The 19321-nt window shown below is 35.4% G+C and overlaps 1 protein-coding gene across 6 annotated transcripts in view; it reads right to left on the bottom strand.

Annotated features, from left to right (window-relative positions):
* Window positions 1–19321, bottom strand: part of FUT9 (fucosyltransferase 9) — a 188515-nt gene that overhangs the window by 55998 nt on the left and 113196 nt on the right. The gene's annotated exons all lie outside the window — the stretch shown is intronic.

A 19321-nucleotide genomic window follows, 5' to 3' on the forward strand; every position in this document is an offset into this window, starting at 1 on the left:
GATAACAGAAAAACAATTTCATTTCACTTTAGGCAGTACAGACAAGAAAGGCAAGTATAATTTCTTCATTCTCTTTGACGGATTTTCTTTTCTCTATTTTAAAAAGTGATTATCTCCTTCAGACATTGTAATGTATTTTGGAAAAAAATTCTATTATACATAATTACAATGGCCTGCCCATGGAATGAAGCTAATATTGAAGTAGAAGTTACCCTAAAGATAACCCACTATCAAGTTTAATCAAAGCATTAAAGCCTCAAGCAGGGTTCTCCTCACTTTCCCTTCCAGTTTAAATTTAACATCTATTTTAGCCTTCAAAATGATTTCAGGTTGAAACATTTTTCTTGCTGTTACCCACTCTGTTAAGTTTGAAAATCATATTTCCAAAATGTCAATTAGCATTCTATTTGCTATCTGCAAATCTCAATTGTGAAATCACACTTTTCCTTTCTGTAGCCACGTTGATAAAGATAATTAGAAAGCTTATATCGGTGGTACAGCTCAAATCTCAAGACAAATTAAGTAACTTACTATTTATAAAACTTCTAAAGCTAAAACAGGAACAAAGTAGGAGTGTTAGAGTGTTATATCGCCCTTACCCCTAGTCCTAGGGAATGATATATAACTTTTATTATAATTATCCCTGTCAGGTTAGCTCCACACAGCTCATATGATAGATTTTAACTGTTCACAGATCCGTGGTATTCTGGAAAGAGGCGGACAGTCTTCAAATTGGTGCTGCAGGTGAAACACAGGGCAATTTTCAGTGGCACGTGGGTTAGTCTCTACTGCGGCTGTGCCTTTTCTCCACTTTAAGGAATTGTTGAGCATGAGCTGGCATCACCTCCTTCAATCCATCCTACACATTGCTGCCAGAATAAATCTCCAAAAGCACAGCTCTGGTTCTGTCATTATCCTTCTTAAAACCCTTTACGCCTGGTCCAAGCCTGATGATTAAAGTGCCGGTCAGGCATCCAAAGCTTTGCACCATCTACTGCCTCACAGCCCATTGTTCTCTTTCACACAGAGGCTCGGGAAGACCAAGTCCTCTTTTCAATTGGTGCCTCACACTTCCTTCTCCCATTGCTTTTTCCTTGGAATGCTGGATTCATCACCCTCCCTGCTAATTTCCGTATTTTAAAGTCAAGTTCTATCAAAAATGCCACTTCGTTTACAATGACTTTCCTGATTCCTAATTGCTCCAGCTGGAGTAACTCCCTCCTTCTGAATTCTAAGGTCATTTTGTCTGAAACTGACAGCATTTAGTATAGCACGAAAGTATGGTATAACATCATACTACTGACACCATTTTCTCTTGTTGTATTGTATTCTTGGACATGACTTATCCCTCCTAAAAGAATCAAGATCCAAGTAGGCAGAGTTTATCTTTTGCTCTAGAAGTATAATTATTACAAATTCATAGAGGATAAAATGATGGTTACCACAGGCTGGGAAGGGTAATGGAGAAGAGGGATAAGTAGGGGAGGATTAATGAGTTCAAAAATACAGTTAGATAAAGTAAAACTTAGTGTTTGGTGGCACAATAGGGTGACTATTACTAATAATAACTTATTGTGTATTTAAAAATAACTATAAGAGTGGAATTGAAACATTCCTAACACAAAAATGGTAAAAACTTAGTGATGGATACCTCAATTACCCTGATTTGATTATTACAGATTATATACTGTATCCAAATATCACATGTGCATTTATGTACAACTATTATGTATCCACAATAATTAGAAATAAAACAATTTTTTAGAATTTACACAAAGAAATTCTTACTTCTGATGGAGCACACAAATATATATTTTCTCACAATGTTCATGTTTTAATAAGGTTTATTCTCAGCTCTGCTGACAATTACAAATAATTGAGTTTTGTTTGATGTTGATAATACACACATAACTGATCTAAGGCAATGGAAGTTCTATGATTTAGTGAAATTACAGTACTTCTTTAGAAGGGTTATACTGAGAAAACATTCGTTTCAGGGTTTAAAATTATTCACTCCTTTGGGCTAAAAGGGATGGAGAAATACATTTTAAGTTAGTATTTTCATTTTATTCCCAAAATGTTTTATTGTGTTTCTAATAGAGACATTTTTTTTGTCTGTCTTAAACTTGGTTACATGTCATCTAAATTAATAATCATGTTCCTCATTAAAAATAATGCACTCTGGCAATAGAAGAATTGAATTTAATTCAACAAAATTGCATGGGTAAAAGCAGTCTATTATTTTTCAAGTAGTTAAATTTTTTTATTTTTATTTATTTATTTATTTATTTTTGATATGGAATCTCATTCAGTTGGTGCAGTGGCATGATCTCAGCTCACAGCTCACTGCAACCTCCGCTTCCCAGGTTGAAGTGATTCTGCTGCTTCAGCCTCCCAAGTAGCTGGGATTACAGGCACATGCCACCACACCCAGATAATTTTTGTATTTTTAGTTAGAGACAACATTTCACCATATTGTCCAAGCTGGTCTCAAACTCCTCACCTCAGGTAATCCACCTGCTTCAACCTCCCAAAGTACTACCATGCCTGGCTTCAAGTAGTTCAATGTCTAACAGACCATATCTTAAGTCAGAGTCACATAAGACTAGTTAGAGAACATTTTGCTGGGATTTGTGTACATGTATAGACTCAGAATAGCAACAATGCATTTGTTTAAATTTTCATGTATTTACACTACTATAGGAGTGCTCACTTAAAAAAATTATGGTCTTTTCAACCCTATTACAAAATATATACTATCTGGAGTAACATAAACCTCAGGCAGTACAAAACTTTTACAACTTGAGCTTCTCCAGGGCCATTCCAGGCTTTGGAATATTTAAGGGTTTGATAGGGTCCATGAAAGTATCAAGAATTCAGGAATAAATAGTCTTCAGAGCACATTTCCACAGCTCGACTGATTACACCATGTAATTTTTACTGAAAGCAAAATTGTGAATTTGAAAAAGCCAGCAATCTGAATCTGTTTTGATGCACTACAGCGTACTCACTCATTTTAATTATCCACCTTAATGGGGATACTTGCTTGATGATTAAATTACCCAGAGCTCCATGGAGCTGTTAAAATCAAATAGTTGTGGAGATAGAAGGGACTTTGGCGATCTTTCCAGACCCAATTTCCTAATTTCTAAGTTAGAATCTGAGACCCTGAGTGGTAATTATACAAGATCATTTAATCAACTAGAACTTAGATTTTTACATTCCTAGCTTGGTGATAAGTCTATTGCACTAAACAGTTGGAAAGATTTTTAGTTGCCATCAGCTTTGTGATATATTTCCTGTGTTAGATAGGGTTTTTAATGAAGGACTGGACTTCAATTAATTGCACACGGACTGCCCAGTTTCAACATTTTTTTTCTTCCCAACATGAATGTTGCTTTTAAAGTCTTTGCTTTGCAGTGTTTCTAAAACTAATTTTCTCTTTGGTGCTCTTTATCCCATGTTCAGTTCTTTTGCCTCTTAAAGGTTCTTTTACCTTTATCTCTGATGTAAAACCATATCAAACACACTTTTTTCCCCTGAAATATTAACTATATCATACTCCCAGAGCATCTTTTATCTAGCGTGACTGTGATATCTTCAAAGAACTCCTGCAGATTATTTATGCAAGCCTGAATCCATCATGGTTGGCCATCACCAAGTGATGCTTTAGCACTGTGTATGAGACTGTTTGCAACAAAACCCTGGGGTCTTCATTCAATTAGCATGCAAAGGATGAAGAATTAAGAAACATTCACTCTAGATCCCACTAGCAGAAAATGTTCACATTGCTTCTAGATATATGAAGATTTACTTCTTTCTTTGGGTTTAATAATTACAGTTATAAGCTTCCTGAAGCTTAAGTATTTTCAGAAAACACATAGCTTTAGTATTTTTATTTTCCACAGTTGCTCCTCTTTATCTTTTGCCTTAACAGAAACATGAGGATAATACAAATCTGGAACTGTGCGCAGTGGCTCATGCCTGTAATCCCAGCACTTTCAGACTACAAGGTGGACAGATCACCTAAAGTCAGGAGTTTGAGACCAGCCTGGCCAACATGATGAAGCTGCCCTGTCCACTAAAAATGAGAAAATTAGCCAGGCATCATGGTGCGTGCTGTAATCTAAGGCACTCAGGAATCTGAGGCAGGAGAATCCCTTAGACCGAGAAGACAAAGGTTGCAGTGGGCCAAGATCATGCCACTGCACTCCAACATGGGCAACAGAGGAAGACTCTATCTCAAAAAATAAATAAATAAATAAATAAATAAATAAATAAATGAATAAATAAATATAAATGGACAGGTGCATAGAAAAGATCATGCTACTCTAAAATTGGATGAAAAAAGGGGGAGAATTGCTTTACCTTGTATGTGAGAAGGTAATTGTGTTTGCAACGTTTTTGTTACTCTTTGGCCTGTTAATTCTTTTCTTTCTATTTAATTTCTGGAAGAGAAGCATTTGTGTGTAAGGTATTTTATATTTCATTATGAAGTAATAAAGGAGCTAAAGCAAGCTTGATTAAATTATAGCTATTCAAAGACAGGGAATTTTCATTTCCACATTTGGTGTTGTACAATTGGGCTTGTCAATTAGTAGCAATAAAACCTTGGCTTGAGCAGACCCATGAGTATATTTAGCTGGCTCCTGGATGCACCCTTTGAAATAAATTGAAACTTCATTTTACCATTTTACAATAAAAGTAAGCTTCCAACAAGTACTAATATTATTTTGTGGTGATATGGAAAAGAATGAGAAGGTACATAAACTAGAAATTTAGAGATATCCCTTTGGTTTTTTTCTGTGAAAAAGTGGCACTCTAGAATTAATTTATTTCTCTTTAAATGTAGTTCTAAAAATGAAAAGCAAAGAATGTTTACCATATGCCCATATGCATAATGAATAAAGAATGTTTTTTTTTTTTTTTTTTTTTTTTTTTTACAAAACTTACCAAATTACTCAATTCTTAGGAAGTACAGGCCTTTACACTGGACTGTAAAGATATAACCCCTCATATTTTCCTTTTAGTTTGCAATTTTTTTATTTTTATGTTTAAATTAGACCCATATTTTAAATTTTATGTTTAAAAGGTAACCAGCATCATTAATAAATACATTCCAGTATTGAATGTGCACCAAATTATAAAGTAGATACAAAGGTTCTTGAGCTATCCACAACCCAGTAGAGTGATAGGGTATCACTTAGGGAATTGTACAAAGCTGCATGGCCCAGAGAAGCCTCTGCAATTGAGAAGCTCATGTCTGACAAGATAAGGTAGATCACATCTCTTCCGTTCAATTCTACCAGTCCTTCCCATCTCACTTTGGAGTCAAAATCTGGCCAGGTATGGCAGCTCATGCCTACAATCCCAACACTCTGGGAGGTTTAGGTGAGGTCCCTTCAGCCCAGGAGTTTGAGACTAGCACTGGTAACCTAATAAGACTATCTCTACAAATAATTAGTGGAGATAGTGGCATGTGTCTGCAGTCCCAGCTACCTGGGAGGCTGAGGTGGGAGGATCACTTGAACCTGGGAAGCTGAGGCTGCAGTGAGCAGTGGTCATGCCACTACATGCCAGCCTGGGTGACAGACTAAGATCTTGGCAAAAAAAAAAAAAAAAAAGTAATGAAATAAAACAATTAAAATAGAAGTCAAAATCCTTACTGTGACCTTGTGACCTACAATCTGTGAAGGCCTTCCTCCCAGCCCTTGTCTAGATATACTCTATCAACACCATTTCTTACTGTTACCCCAACAAGCCATGCACAATCCTGTCTCAGGGCCTTTGCACATCTGTCTGGAAGCTTTCTTAAGATATCAGCACTTCATTCAAATCTTCACTCAAGTTACCATAGTGAAGCCTTCTTTGACCACCCTCTCTAAAAAAACTCACTCTCCCATTTCATATTTATCTTTTTTAGCATTAATTACCATCGAACATACCATGTATTGTACTTATTTATCTTTTGCATTGTCCCTTTTGAAACACAATGCAAGATTCTTGATAGTACGAAATTTTGTCTCCTTCATTCTCTGCTGTATCCTCTGTGCCTGAAACAGTGCCTGTTACATAGTAGCTGCTCAGTAAATGTCTGTTCAATGGATGAATAAATAAGACAAAAAGGATGTATCCGCTAATAGCTATGATATAATAAAGAAATTAAATAAACAGAATGGATACGGTTCTTAAATTATTACTACATATCTATGTTTCAGGATAGTTTTTGGCAAGTAAAATTATTGCAATTTGTTTTCTTTTCAGTAAAATGGACTTATATGGTTAATAAAATACCTTCTCTCTCTTCATAAATACTGATGAAGTATTATGTTGTTTTTTCTTTAGATTTTTTTTTGACTTTAAAGTGGAACTAGGAATATATCTATTCTTTTTGGAGAATAATTATTAAAGTGCATCTTTAATTGTTATGAATAATTCTACTTAAAATATGCAGTGTTTGATAATAGACCTTAAATATGAAATCAATTCTTATTTTCTTTTATAATTAACCTCCTTCCATTTGGAATCTTAATAGCTGAAATCACAGAGATCCATGGTGTTTTTAATCAAATTAGCAAGCAGATTTCCTCCTTTATTGCCCTTCCATAAAAATCTGTTTAGCATAAAATGAGGATGCTGTATCATTTCCAGGCAATATTTGATTATGTACAGACTTAAATGCTTTCAATTCTACCCAATTATTGGAGGGTGAATCTAATTATATCTTCACTTCTAATTCAGCAATCTGTTTTTCCAGTTGTTTCAACCTGGAATATCACTCTTTTCTCCTATCAGCAGAAAAAAAGATATAATAGCCCTGCATAGCATTGATCAAGCAATTTTCCTAAATGAATAACTGCTGTTCTTTACGGGCAATACTGGAAGCTGCAAACAAATGCCATCATTCGTTCAACTAATTGGAAAAAAAAAATCACTAAGGAAGAAAGAAGATTTAGAAACTAACTTCCCACAAAAGCAGGAGTCACAGATGACATAATAAAGTTTGCATTACTCTATGTATATGTTGTGTGCAGCCGAAGGCTTCATGTCAAGAAAACATATCCAGGAGAGAGTACTGAACAAGAGCAGGGTAAATAGGAGACCCAGTTTGGAGAGGAAGAGCACAGGAATTAAGGGGTACAGTTCACTGCTTTATCTGGGAAGACACATCTCTTCACTTGCTGAGTTGGGGCTTTCTAAGTACCCAACCAGAGTTACTTATTTTCAAGTGGCAAAAATTAAAAGCAGCTGAGTGATATGGAATAAGCAAGGGTGATCTGCTTAAATTGTTTAAGTGGGCATTTCTCTATCCTCTGTTATATGACCCTCTCCTAGCATCTTACGGGGTAGTACATTCCCACTTACATTCATGCAAAGACAGTGACTCAGCCATCGTATCTAAAATTTCAATCCAGTCAATGATTTTATATTATTATATTTTAAAATAATCTTATTGGACAAACACTGGTAGTGAACAGTTGCAAATGGCCCTATACCTAAAACACACATATTGAGGGTGTGGCATTTCTGAGAACTGCGAGTTGAGATATGGGGAAAGGGTATATTAAAAACAAGAAGAAGGAAAGGACAAAAGGGTGGCGGTGGTAGGAAAGGGGAGAAGGATAAAGAAACAGGAAGAGGCCAGGTGCAGTGCTCATGCCTGTAATCCAAGCACTTTGGGAAGCTGAGGTGAGCGGATCATGAGGTCAAGAGATCAAGACAATCCTGGCCGACATGGTGAAACCCCGTCTCTACTGAAAATTCAAAAATTAGTTGGGTATGGTGGCACACAACTGTAGTCCCAATTACTTGGGAAGCTGAGGCAGAAGAATCGTTTGAATCAGTGAGGCAGAGGTTGCAGTGAGCCAAGATCATGCCACTGTGCTCCGGCCTGAATGACAGAGCAAGACTCTGTCTCAAAAAAAAAAAAAAAAAAAAAAAAAAAAAAAAAAAAGGTAGGATGAGGAGATGAAGGAAAGGAAGAAATGAAGGAAGGAATCATCTGAACTATCTGTGTTAAGAAATGACTCCTTACTTAACTCTTAGTTCCTATCTGGGTTCTTATCATCCTTACTCTCTAGCCATACTGAAACGCTTATCGTTTCCTAAGACACAAGGTTTCATTCAGGTCATTCCCTCTGCTCATATTCCTCCCTATCTGGAATGCCACATTCTAGGAAATAGTTTCTAAACCTTCAGACCTTTCCGTACCACCACTCTGCTTGAGGTCTACACCACCGTTCCTTACTCAGTGATTGAAATGCTTTTGGCAAATACTGATTTGTATGAACACTTGCCTTCCTTGGGCGAGAAACCACTTAAGGCAAGGAGGTACCTTTAACCTCTGGTTTTTCTAGGACATAGCATAGTGCCTGGCATGCGTACACTCAATGAGTGCTTATGAAATGAATGCCTGTGAAGGAATCCTCAACTTCTCAATATTTTTTTCTTCCTACTGCACAGAAGAAATAACACACATAGCATTTACGTGTGATTCATAATTGACGCAGGAATAGCATTCATGTATGATCAAATTCCTGATTTCTTATGTTATTTCATCCTTATCACAAAACTTACAAGGCCAATGGTGTTTGTATTAGCATTTTCCAGGTAGGGAACTAAGGTATAAAGAGGTTAAGTACCTCATCCAAGTCATGCAGTCACATGAATTTGGTCTGAAAGAGATAGTAGATAAGAACACATTCTTGGGAGTTGAAATGGTCTTGGCTTCATCTCTAGCCATGACATTGATGAGTTATGCCACTTAGGGAAAACTCTTGTCTTAGTTCTTTTGGGCTGTGTAACAAACACCATCAACTGAGTGGCTTATATACAACAAAAATTTATGTCTCATCATTTTGGAAGCAGAGAAGTCCAAGATCATCTGGTGAGGGCCATCTTCTCACTGTGTCCTCACATAGCAGAAAAGGGTGAGGCAGCTCTTCAGGGCTTCTTTCATAAGGGCACTAATACCATTAATGAGGGTTCTGCCCTCCTGACCTAATTACCTCTTCTATCTAATTCCATCGAGTTGGTGATTAGGTTTTCAACATAGGAATTTTGGGAGGGACACAAACATTCAGACCACAGTAACCCTAAAGTTCACTAAAATTCTAATTTTCTTTCTTTCTGAAATGTAGACAAAATATCTACCTTATCAAAACTACAGGCTTTTATGAAGATAACATGATATAATCTATGTAAAAATAGTTTTTAAAATTATATGTTGCTATGACTTTATTTTATAATTTTGACAAATTATTGATAATCCTATATATATGTCCCCTATAGCTATGCTCTTTCTTGGGTTAAAAAAAAAAAAGAAACCTTTATTAGCATAAAATATAGTGTCAAAAAGTGTTTATATGTAAATACTACTCCCTATACATAGCATGTGTATTTTAGATAAATTTTTGAGGATGCATAAACAAAATAATATATCATGATCCTTCTATTAGCTATTTCTCTGTGAAAATTTTGTTAACAACCTGTAATACTGACCTCAAAATAGACCTGCACACTGAAAAAAATGAACTTCTCAAGTAAGGATGGGACATATACAGAAGAGAGTGAAAATACAGCCTGTGATATAGGATCAGATTCACTTAGTTATGGTATCTTAATTAACGATGAACTATTAAACAGCGTTTCATCCAAGTCTGTCCTGATTCTGATTATTTTCTTCCTTTACAGATCTTCTGGTATTTGGCTTCTTGTTCACTTTTGGTAAGATGCACCAGCTTTGTCTCTCTGATCACTATTGTAGAACTGACATTGACATAGCCCAGACCTCTGCTGGCAAGGAGGAGTATTCATAACTGGAATGTGCTTCTTTTTTTCCCCCCATTTATAGCCAAAGGGAATAAAATTGAGTACTTCTCAAGATATGAGATTAATCTTATCTTTAGTTATCCCTTACTACTTGTTAATATAAGAAGCAGCTATACTGATGAATTAGGGAGCTAGAAACTTGCCTTAGGACTAGAAAATTTAAATGGTATTGATTTTCTTTGCCATATTCTTATACCCTATTCAACCTCTGAAATTATTAGGCTTTAAAAGAATTGTACAGTTTCTTAGCAATATTCACCAGCAAAATGTCCCAGTGTGTAAGCTGTTGGTCTTACTCCTGACACTGCCATTAAAATATCTTTTCACTGCCTGTAATCCCAGCACTTTGGGAGACCAAAGCAGGCAGATCACAAGGTCAAGAGATCAAGATCATCCTTGCCAACACGGTGAAACCCAGCCTCTACTATAAATACAAAAATTAGCTGGGCGTGGTGGCATATGCCTGTAGTCTCAGCTACTTGGGAGGCTGAGGCAGGAGAATTGCTAGAACCTGGGAGATGGAGGTTGCAGTGAGCCAAGATTGTGCCATTGCACTCCAGCCTGGCAATAGAGTGAGACTCCATCTCAAAAATAAAAGTCTTTACACCAATATACATATGTTACATATATGTGTTTGGAATAAGTAATCTCTTCAGAGGGCTAGGATGTAAAATGGAGTAAGGATAAAATTAGAATTGGAAGATGGGTACACAGCAGACCAGAAGAGAGAAATTATAAACTGTAGTAAAGAAAAGCAGCCAAGCCACAGCTAGGAAAATCTCAAAGGCAACAGCCAGAATCTGGAGAAGCAGTAGTGTGCCAGTGAGGTAAGTCCTAGCAAGGACTGGTTTATCACTGCCATTCCGCAGACCTCCCACAATCTCCACATTCTCAGCTTGCAACATAATTCTTGAGGTCTCTTTAAAAATTTGGAGTTAATTTATTATTTTCCTACTCCCACTGTTGTAGCTTACTACACAAAGTGCAAGCCTCTGTGAGTACCTGCCCTCACCTTTCCATTCAACCCTACACTGCTATGCTGCTCTGCTTTCCTCTCTTTTGACCCAAACCCCAGCTTCTGTGATCCCTCTAGAACCCTCCACTTTCTTGCTTTAATTTCCTCATTCTCCCTTGAGGCTTTTCATTCTCCTACATCCCACCTGATTCAGAGTCTTTTTTTCAGGACTTATCAGAACAGTTGGTATGTTAATGGAATGATGCAGAGGAAACCATAATTGACAACTTTTCTGAAACATATTTGATAATGGAACACTTTCTCTTTTTTCATAGAATAGTTAATAAAAATCTCTGATAACTAGTAGTATTCCAAACTTTGAAAAAATGATACAAAATCCTATATATTCTGTCTAGATTTTATCATTAAGATTAATATTGTAAAAGTATAAAATAAAGTAATAAAAATGCATTTCAGAAAAAACTTATCATTAAAGGATAGCTTCCATATTATGTTATAGATAACCTGTCACAAACATAATACCTTTGAGATAATTTCAAAATTCTCATTAATTTTAATCAAAGAAATAAAAACAATCCCACATCTGGGTATATTTAGTAAAAATTGAATATTCTATCAAAATTTCTCTTTATAATCAAGAAATGGAAGTGTTTGTTTTAATTATTACATAGTTCTAAGGTCAATATAACATAAAACAAGTGTTTATCATTCAAATGTAACTGCATTTTTGTGAAAATGTTAGGTACATAATGCATGGCATACTTGGATATTTGAACATTATACTTGAAGAATATGAATATTCCTAGTGGTAAGAGTAGATCAAAGGCAGGAGTCTTGCCTAAACCTTGATGTGGTTTAGCTATATCTCCACCCAAATCTTATCCCATAAACTCAGCAAGTCATGGATGGGATGCAGTGGGAGGTAATTGAATCATAGGGATGGATTTTCCTGTGCTGTTCTGTGACAGCAAATAAGTCTCAGGAGATCTGATGGCTTTATAAAGGGCAATTCCTTGGCATACACTTTTTTGTCTGCCACCATGTAAGATGTGGCTTTGCTCTTCCTTCACCTTCTGCCATGTTTGTAAACCCTCCCTTGCCAGATGGAAATGTAATTTGATTAAACCTCTTTCTCCTTATAAGTTACTCAGCCTCAGGTGTTTATTCATAGCAGTATGAAAATGGACTAATACAGTTAAGTTGGTACCACTTATTGGGGTGCTGCTATCAAGGTATATGAAAATTTAGAAGCAACTTTTGAACTGGGTAACAGCATAGGTTGGAATAGTTTGGAGGTCTCAGAAGACAGGAAGATGTGGAAAAGTTGGGAACTTTATTTAGAGACTTGAATGGCTTTGACCAAAATGCTGATAGTGATATGGACAATTAAAGTCCAGGCTGAGGTAGTCTCATATGGAGATGTGGAACTTGTTGGAAACTGGAGTAAAGGTCTCTCTTGCTATGTAAAGACACTCATGGCATTTTTCCTCTGACCCAGAGATCTATAAAATTTTGAAATTTAAAGAGATAATTAAGGGCGTCTGAATGAGGAAATTTATAAGTGGCAAAACATGCAAGAGAATAAAAGTTTGGAAAACTTGCAGCCTGATGATGTGATAGAAACGAAAACTCCACTTTTGGGGGGGAGAAATTCAAGCTGGTTGCAGAAATTTGCATAACTAATGAGAAGCCAAATGTTAATCACCATGGCAATAGGAAAAATGTCTCCAGGGAATGCCAGAAACCTTCACAGTAGCCCTTCCCATCACAGACCTGGAGGCCCCACCTTATGCAGCCTCGGGACATGGTGCCGCAGTGTCTCAGCTACTTCAGCTTCAGCCATGGTTAAAAGAGGCTAATGAACAGCTCAGGCTGTTGCTTTAGAGTGTGCAAGCTCCAAGCCTTGGCAGCTTACACGTGGTGTTGAGCCTGTGGGTGCATGGCAGTCAAGAATTGAAGGTTGTAGACCTCCAGTTCGATTTCAGAGGATGTATGGAAATGCCTGAATGTCTAGGCAGAAGTTTGCTGCAACGGTGGAGCCCTCATGGAGAACCTCTGCTAGGATAGTGCAGAAGGAATGTGTGGGATGAGTACCCCCACAAATTGCTCCCCTTGGAGAACTGCCTAGTGGAGCTGCTAGAAGAGGGCCACCATCCTACAGACCTCAGAGAGATAGATACACTAACAGTTTGCACCATGAACCTGGAAAAGCTTCAGGCACTTAACACCAGAGCATTAAAGCAGCCAGGAGAAGGTCTGTACCCTGCAAACACAGGGGCAAAACTGCACAAGATCATGGGAACCCACCTTTTGTATCAGCATGACCTGGATTTGAGACATGGAGTCAAAGGAGACCTTTTGAAGCTTTAAGATTTGACTGCCCTGCTGGATTTCGGATTTGCATGGGCCTGTAGGCCCTTCATTTTGGTTATTTTCTCCCACTTGGAACAGGTATATTTACACCATGCATGTACTCCCGTTTTATCTAGGAAGTAACTAACTTGCTTTTGATTTTACAGGCTCATAGGTGGAAGGTACTTTCCTTGTCTCAGATGAGAAATTGGACTATGGACTTTTGAGGTAATGCTGAAATTAGTTAAGACTTTGGGGGACTGCTGGAAATGCATGATTGGTTTTGAAATGGGAGTATATGAGATATGGGAGGGGCCAGGAGCAGTATGCTAAGGCTTGGCTGTGTTCCCACCCAAATCTCATCTTGAATCATAGTTTCTTCCATAATCCCCACATGTCATGGGATGACCTGGTTGGAGGTGTTTGAATCATGAGGGCAGGTGTTCCCCTGGTGTTCTCAAGATAGTGAACAAGCCTCATGAGATGTGATGGTTTTATAAAGGGCACTTCCCCTGTACACACTCTCTTGCCTACTGCCATGTAAGATGTGCTTTTTCTTCTTTCTCCTTCACTTGCTGCCATGATTGTGAGGCGTCCCTAGTCATGTGAAACTGTAAATCCATTAAACCGCTTTCTCTTTATAAATTACCCAGTCTTAGGTATTTCTTCATAGCAGTATGAAAATGGACTAGTATATACCTGTAATGTTAATTTATATCTACTCATCATTTTTAAGCATGGGTATTAAATTGAGATTTGCATTATCTGCACTTAAGGCAATCAATAAATAGTTGATATATTTTTCCAAAAGGGTGACCTCTGCCTTGCTGGTGTCTAATTCTTGAGACACTTTTTGTTTGAGAGTTTTACCTATAAGTATTCCTAAAAGAGAAACTTCTACTTTAAAATAAATAACACATGCTGCAGAAAAGATAAGCTTTTGGGATCAAATTCATTTGCAGATACTTAAAAAAAATCTGTCTGTAATAGTTAAAAGTGATATAAGAGTCAGGCAGAAAGGAAATGAAAAGATGCCTTATTAATAAGCCAATTCAGTCCTGGATGCTGTTGCCCAGCTTTGGAGTTGCTGACAGACTATACAATGATATAATTTCAGACTGTTAATTGTGTCCTCAACCTTGTTGCTAACCATCTGTGCTAAGAGTTTTTGCTCTCTTTTTTTGCATGAAGTGCCATTTTTAAATTTCACTTTCCCTGTAAAATTGAAGTGTCAAAAAAAAAAAAAAGAAAGAAAAAGAAAAAGAAAGGAACACATAGGTGCTTGTATTTTTTAATTCAAGAATATCCCTTCACACATTCTTTTCTTGAAAGCCATAATTTTTGTCAGCATTCTGATCTATTTTTATAATAAAACAAAGAAAAAAATAGAAGTGCATAAAAGAAAGAGTAAAAAATAAAAATGAAGCAAAAATTGCCCTTCACCTTTGCTAGGATTATCTTGACTCATTCACCCAAAGACCCATACTTCCTCTTTCCTTGTCTATAAAGTCATTTTCTCCAAAGATATAGAAAAACCCAGCTCTGTATTGGAAAACCATTGCTTCACTAGTTTTTAATCAAGAGAGGACCTGAGTAACTCGGAACTAGGTTTATGCCTTCTAGTAGCTTGTCACTGAAAGAAGCAACATGAATGTGGAAAAGTATGTAGAATGTCTATCAAAATAATAAACAGAGAACAATCCAGCAGTTCAACAGATGAGCACTTATGAGCACACAGATACAAGTTAGCCTTCTTGTAATTGTTAAGTGAGATACTCCATAGGCCCCTCTTAGACTAAACCTTCAGGTATCCCTTAATATGTAACTTTTAAATAAACTTTTAATTTCAGAATAGCTTTAAATGTATGGGAAATTTACAAAGAGAGTAGAGAAAGTTGTATATTCCAAACTCAGTTCCCTCTATTTTTAACTTCTTATACTACTGTGGTTCTTCCATCAAAACAAATGAGTCAATATTGATATATTATCATTCACTGAACCCAATATTTTATTCATATTTTCTTTTTTACTTATTTTCTTAGTTTTTATTTTTTCAACCTGTCTTATGTTGCTGATATTCAAATTTTCTTAGCTTTTACTTAATGTCTTTTTCTGTTCCTGTATCCAATCCAGGATGTGACATTACATTTAGTCATCATGTCTTAGGGTCCTTTGCTGTGACAGTTTCTCAGACTTTCCTTGTTTTCAACAACCTTGACATTATTGAGGGTAGTGGTCAGATATTTTGTAGAATATCCTTCAATTTGGATTGTTTGATACTATTCTCTTGGTTAAAATGAAGTCATGGGGTTTTGGAAGGAAGACAAAAAAGATGAAATGACATTCTCATCACATCACACAATATTAAGACATTATTGGCTGTTAATACAACTTACCACTTTTGATGTTAACTTTTATTGCCTGGCTGAGGGGATGTTTATCAAGTTTCTCCACTGTAAAGTTCCTGTTTTTCTCCATTTCTATACTGTACAATTTGGGAGGAGGCTATTATATGCAGCTCACAATTAAGGACTTGGAAATTACGCTGCTTCTCCTTGAGGATGAAGCATTCACATAAATTGTTGTTAATTCGTCTGTACAGGCCATTACCTTTCTCCTTCATTTATGTATATAATCATTTATTTATATAACTATGCACTCATGGATACTCATTCTCTACATTGCAGTATAATATAATACTACAATATGTATTTTGTTTATCAAATCATTCCCTTATGTGTTATTCAAAATTGGCCATTGGGAACTCTTCTGGTTGGCTCATTCTTTTTTCTTTTGGTAGGCTCCCATTCTTTTGCTTTTTATAAAACTTCGTTGTTGTGTCTCATGGTTTCCATGCCTTAAAGCACCTCACAATAGGCCTGGAATTAATAAAATCTTAATAAATATTTGCTTATTAGATCTCAGATGACCATGAATCTAAATTTTTATTTGATATGTATGTAGAAGACAAGAAAAGGCAAATGTCAAAGATTTATAAACTCTGTCTAAAGGTTTCTATTTTCTCATATGCTATTCTATTTTGGGAGGATGCAGTATGCATGCTGTAAAGATCAAGTTTGATTTATAAGTCATTAAAAGTTGATATTCATAAAAGATACTTAAAGTTATAACAAATTTATTATTTGTGAGGTGTGTTTAGGAATAGCATTTGGGTTGAGAGTAGCCTCACAATTATTTTTTTCTGCTATTGTTTGAAATCCCACAATGCCCCTACCCCCTCACACACAGAACTTTGACACACTTGTGACTCTCTACATTTCTTTGGAATAAAATTTGCTGTCTTCTGTGCATAAAAGGAATTGTGATAACATACAAATGCCATGGAGAATGTATTCCTAAGCATGATATAAATCTTTCTGCATCTGCTGATCACTTAATGGATACTTAGTATTCAAAAGGATTGCCAATGTAAGGTACATTAAAATATTTATTGTAATTAAAATATAATGATAAAATATAATAAATATAAAATTATTTCATAACTGCAAGAAGGATGATGCTGTTTATATCTGACCTAAGCGTAAGTAGGTTTAGTAAAATTAAGTCAAAACTTTTAATCGTATCTTTCAAGATTTTCAGGAAGCATTCAGAGCCTCTTTAGATCATTTTGAATACTGAGATATTTCTCACTGAATCCAACTTCTGGTGTTCTATCACATACCAACATGTCATGCTCAAAGCTAAAAGGTTAAATGATTCTACTCACTCAACTATTAGGAAGGCAAGATAAATGACTTTCTAATTACTCTTGGTGACATTTTACTCAAATGCATTTCTTAATGATCTAATGCAGTATATGGCGGTGATTTTAAAATAAGCCCACTGATATTTCATCAATATATTTCTCAGGCAAGTAGGAGATAAAGGCAATCATTATGGATTAGAGAAAAAAATCAATCTATAAGCCATCAGTTCTTTTACATGATTTTCTTTTGGTCTTGTTGAGGAATCCTACTACCTTCATCTCAGAAAAATCATTTCTTTGGCAATGGGTAATTAATTCAGGCTGTACTAGATATCGAATATATCACTCAGATATGCTGCTTGAGAAAGCCACTTGAAATCACAGACATGACAATGCTTGTCTTGGAAAGAAATGTTCATTTCCCACTTTCTTATTTCAAAAGTACCTTTCCTTTTATTTTAAATTAAAAAAAAAACTGTGGCAAGAACATGTAATAAATTTAAACATCAAATTTTCAAGTGCACAGTACAGTAGTTGTTCACTATTGGCACAATATTGTACACCAAATATCTAGAACTCCTTCATCTTCTATAACAGACACTTTATGCCCATTGAACAGCAACTCCTCCTGCCACTTCCCTCTCTCCCAGTACCTTTCCTTTCTGCAACTGGTAGTTTTGCATTTGCTGTGAATATCTTTATGTAATATATACTTAGTATCCATAATATTATTATTTTCCCAATGCTCATTATTTCCTTTTATGTTGATGTGAATCATGATGAGGAATAATTAAATTGGCTGGGTGACTGGTTTCCAGCATAAAGCAGTTTGAGTATTGGCACTAAGGTACAAACCCTGCCATTCCCTCTTTAATACCTTTTCCTGGAGCTTAGTAAGTGATGTCCATTCATTTATAATCCCAACAGGACATTGTCTGAAGCTACAATGGTGTTCAAAATAATACTAAGCAGTAGCTAAAGAAATATCTCTACCAGCACAAATTTTTGGTGAACAAAATGTCCCTCATGTATGTATGTGTGTGTGTGTGTGTGTGTGTGTGTATATATATATATATATATATATATATATATATATATATACTGATATATATATATATCAGTACCTGTATTAACATTTGATTATACTATACAAAGTCGAACTTTTGTAATATTGTAAAGAAAAAAAATCATCCATAATACTCATGATAATTTATCTTCCACATTGTCTCCCATTCATATTATGTGACCTTCGATAAAGTCATTGATAGAGTAATTTTCTTTCCAAGCAACGTATTTATTAGTCCTTACCTTTGCAATGAATTTTTGCAACAATAGAGGAATTTGTACCTTTTTGAAATGCCATGTAATTTGAATGTGTCATGCAACTACTTAATAAGGTTACATATTAGACAATGCATGGAGGACCAATGACAAATAAATTGCAGTTGGTCCTGGAAAGCAGAATTTAGATTATTCATCAAAAATAATTTAAATTGTCTGTAAACTAGGTAAGACTAATTTAAAAAATTAAAATATGCATGCTACAGTAGAGGTGTAATATAGCATAGTGGTTATACACATGAGTTTTGGAATCAGTTGTTCCTGCTTATACTTCCTGCTGTCTGTGAACTTTTGGCAAATGATTCAAATTTATTAATTTTCAGTTCAGGAAACTGAAATGTGATTATTATTGTAATTATCCCATGAAATAGTGTATATAAAATGTTCAACACTGTAATTGTCAAATAGCATTCAATAATTGGTGATTACTTTTAAGAACTGAAAGAGAAATGTATCTTACTGAAATATTTGGAGAAAGGAGTTTTGAAAAACAATAGAGCATTGTTTGCAATTTCGAAATATCAGATATTAGATAAATGTTTCTGAATAAGTAATTGCTTTAAAAGTTATGGTTTGAACAAAGAATGGAATACTATACTTCTCTTAAAAACAGTACTATTGACTTTTATGTGTTGACATGGGAAACAATGATATAGTAACAGGACAAAAGGAACATATAAAATTATGTATAGCATGATTTCATTCCGTGAAAAAAATGTTATTAGCTGTATATGTGCACAGCAACTGCATTTGAAACATATACATCTAAGTAGTAATATTGTTCTATTTGTCTTGGCTATTACCTAAATTTTTATAATTAACATGTACTAATTTTATAATAGAAAATGACTTTATTTTAAAAATAATTTTTTTCTATTCACATATCTTCTTTTTGTTTTTCAAATTTAACTCATTCCCAAACTTATATGTCTGAAAAAATTATTATTATTATATTTTGTGGGCTTCTATACTTAGGAGTCAACAAAAGAAATACTTAAGGATATCTCTTCAAAATTATTTTTAAAAATTATGCCTACTTTACCTATTAATATCCTATAGTAAAACATTAAACAAAGTGAAACTATTCTCATTCAATAGTTAGAAAACTGTAGGAT

The sequence above is a fragment of the Saimiri boliviensis genome, chromosome 4, assembly GCF_048565385.1.
Source record: "Saimiri boliviensis isolate mSaiBol1 chromosome 4, mSaiBol1.pri, whole genome shotgun sequence".
Classification (NCBI taxonomy): Eukaryota; Metazoa; Chordata; class Mammalia; order Primates; family Cebidae; genus Saimiri; species Saimiri boliviensis.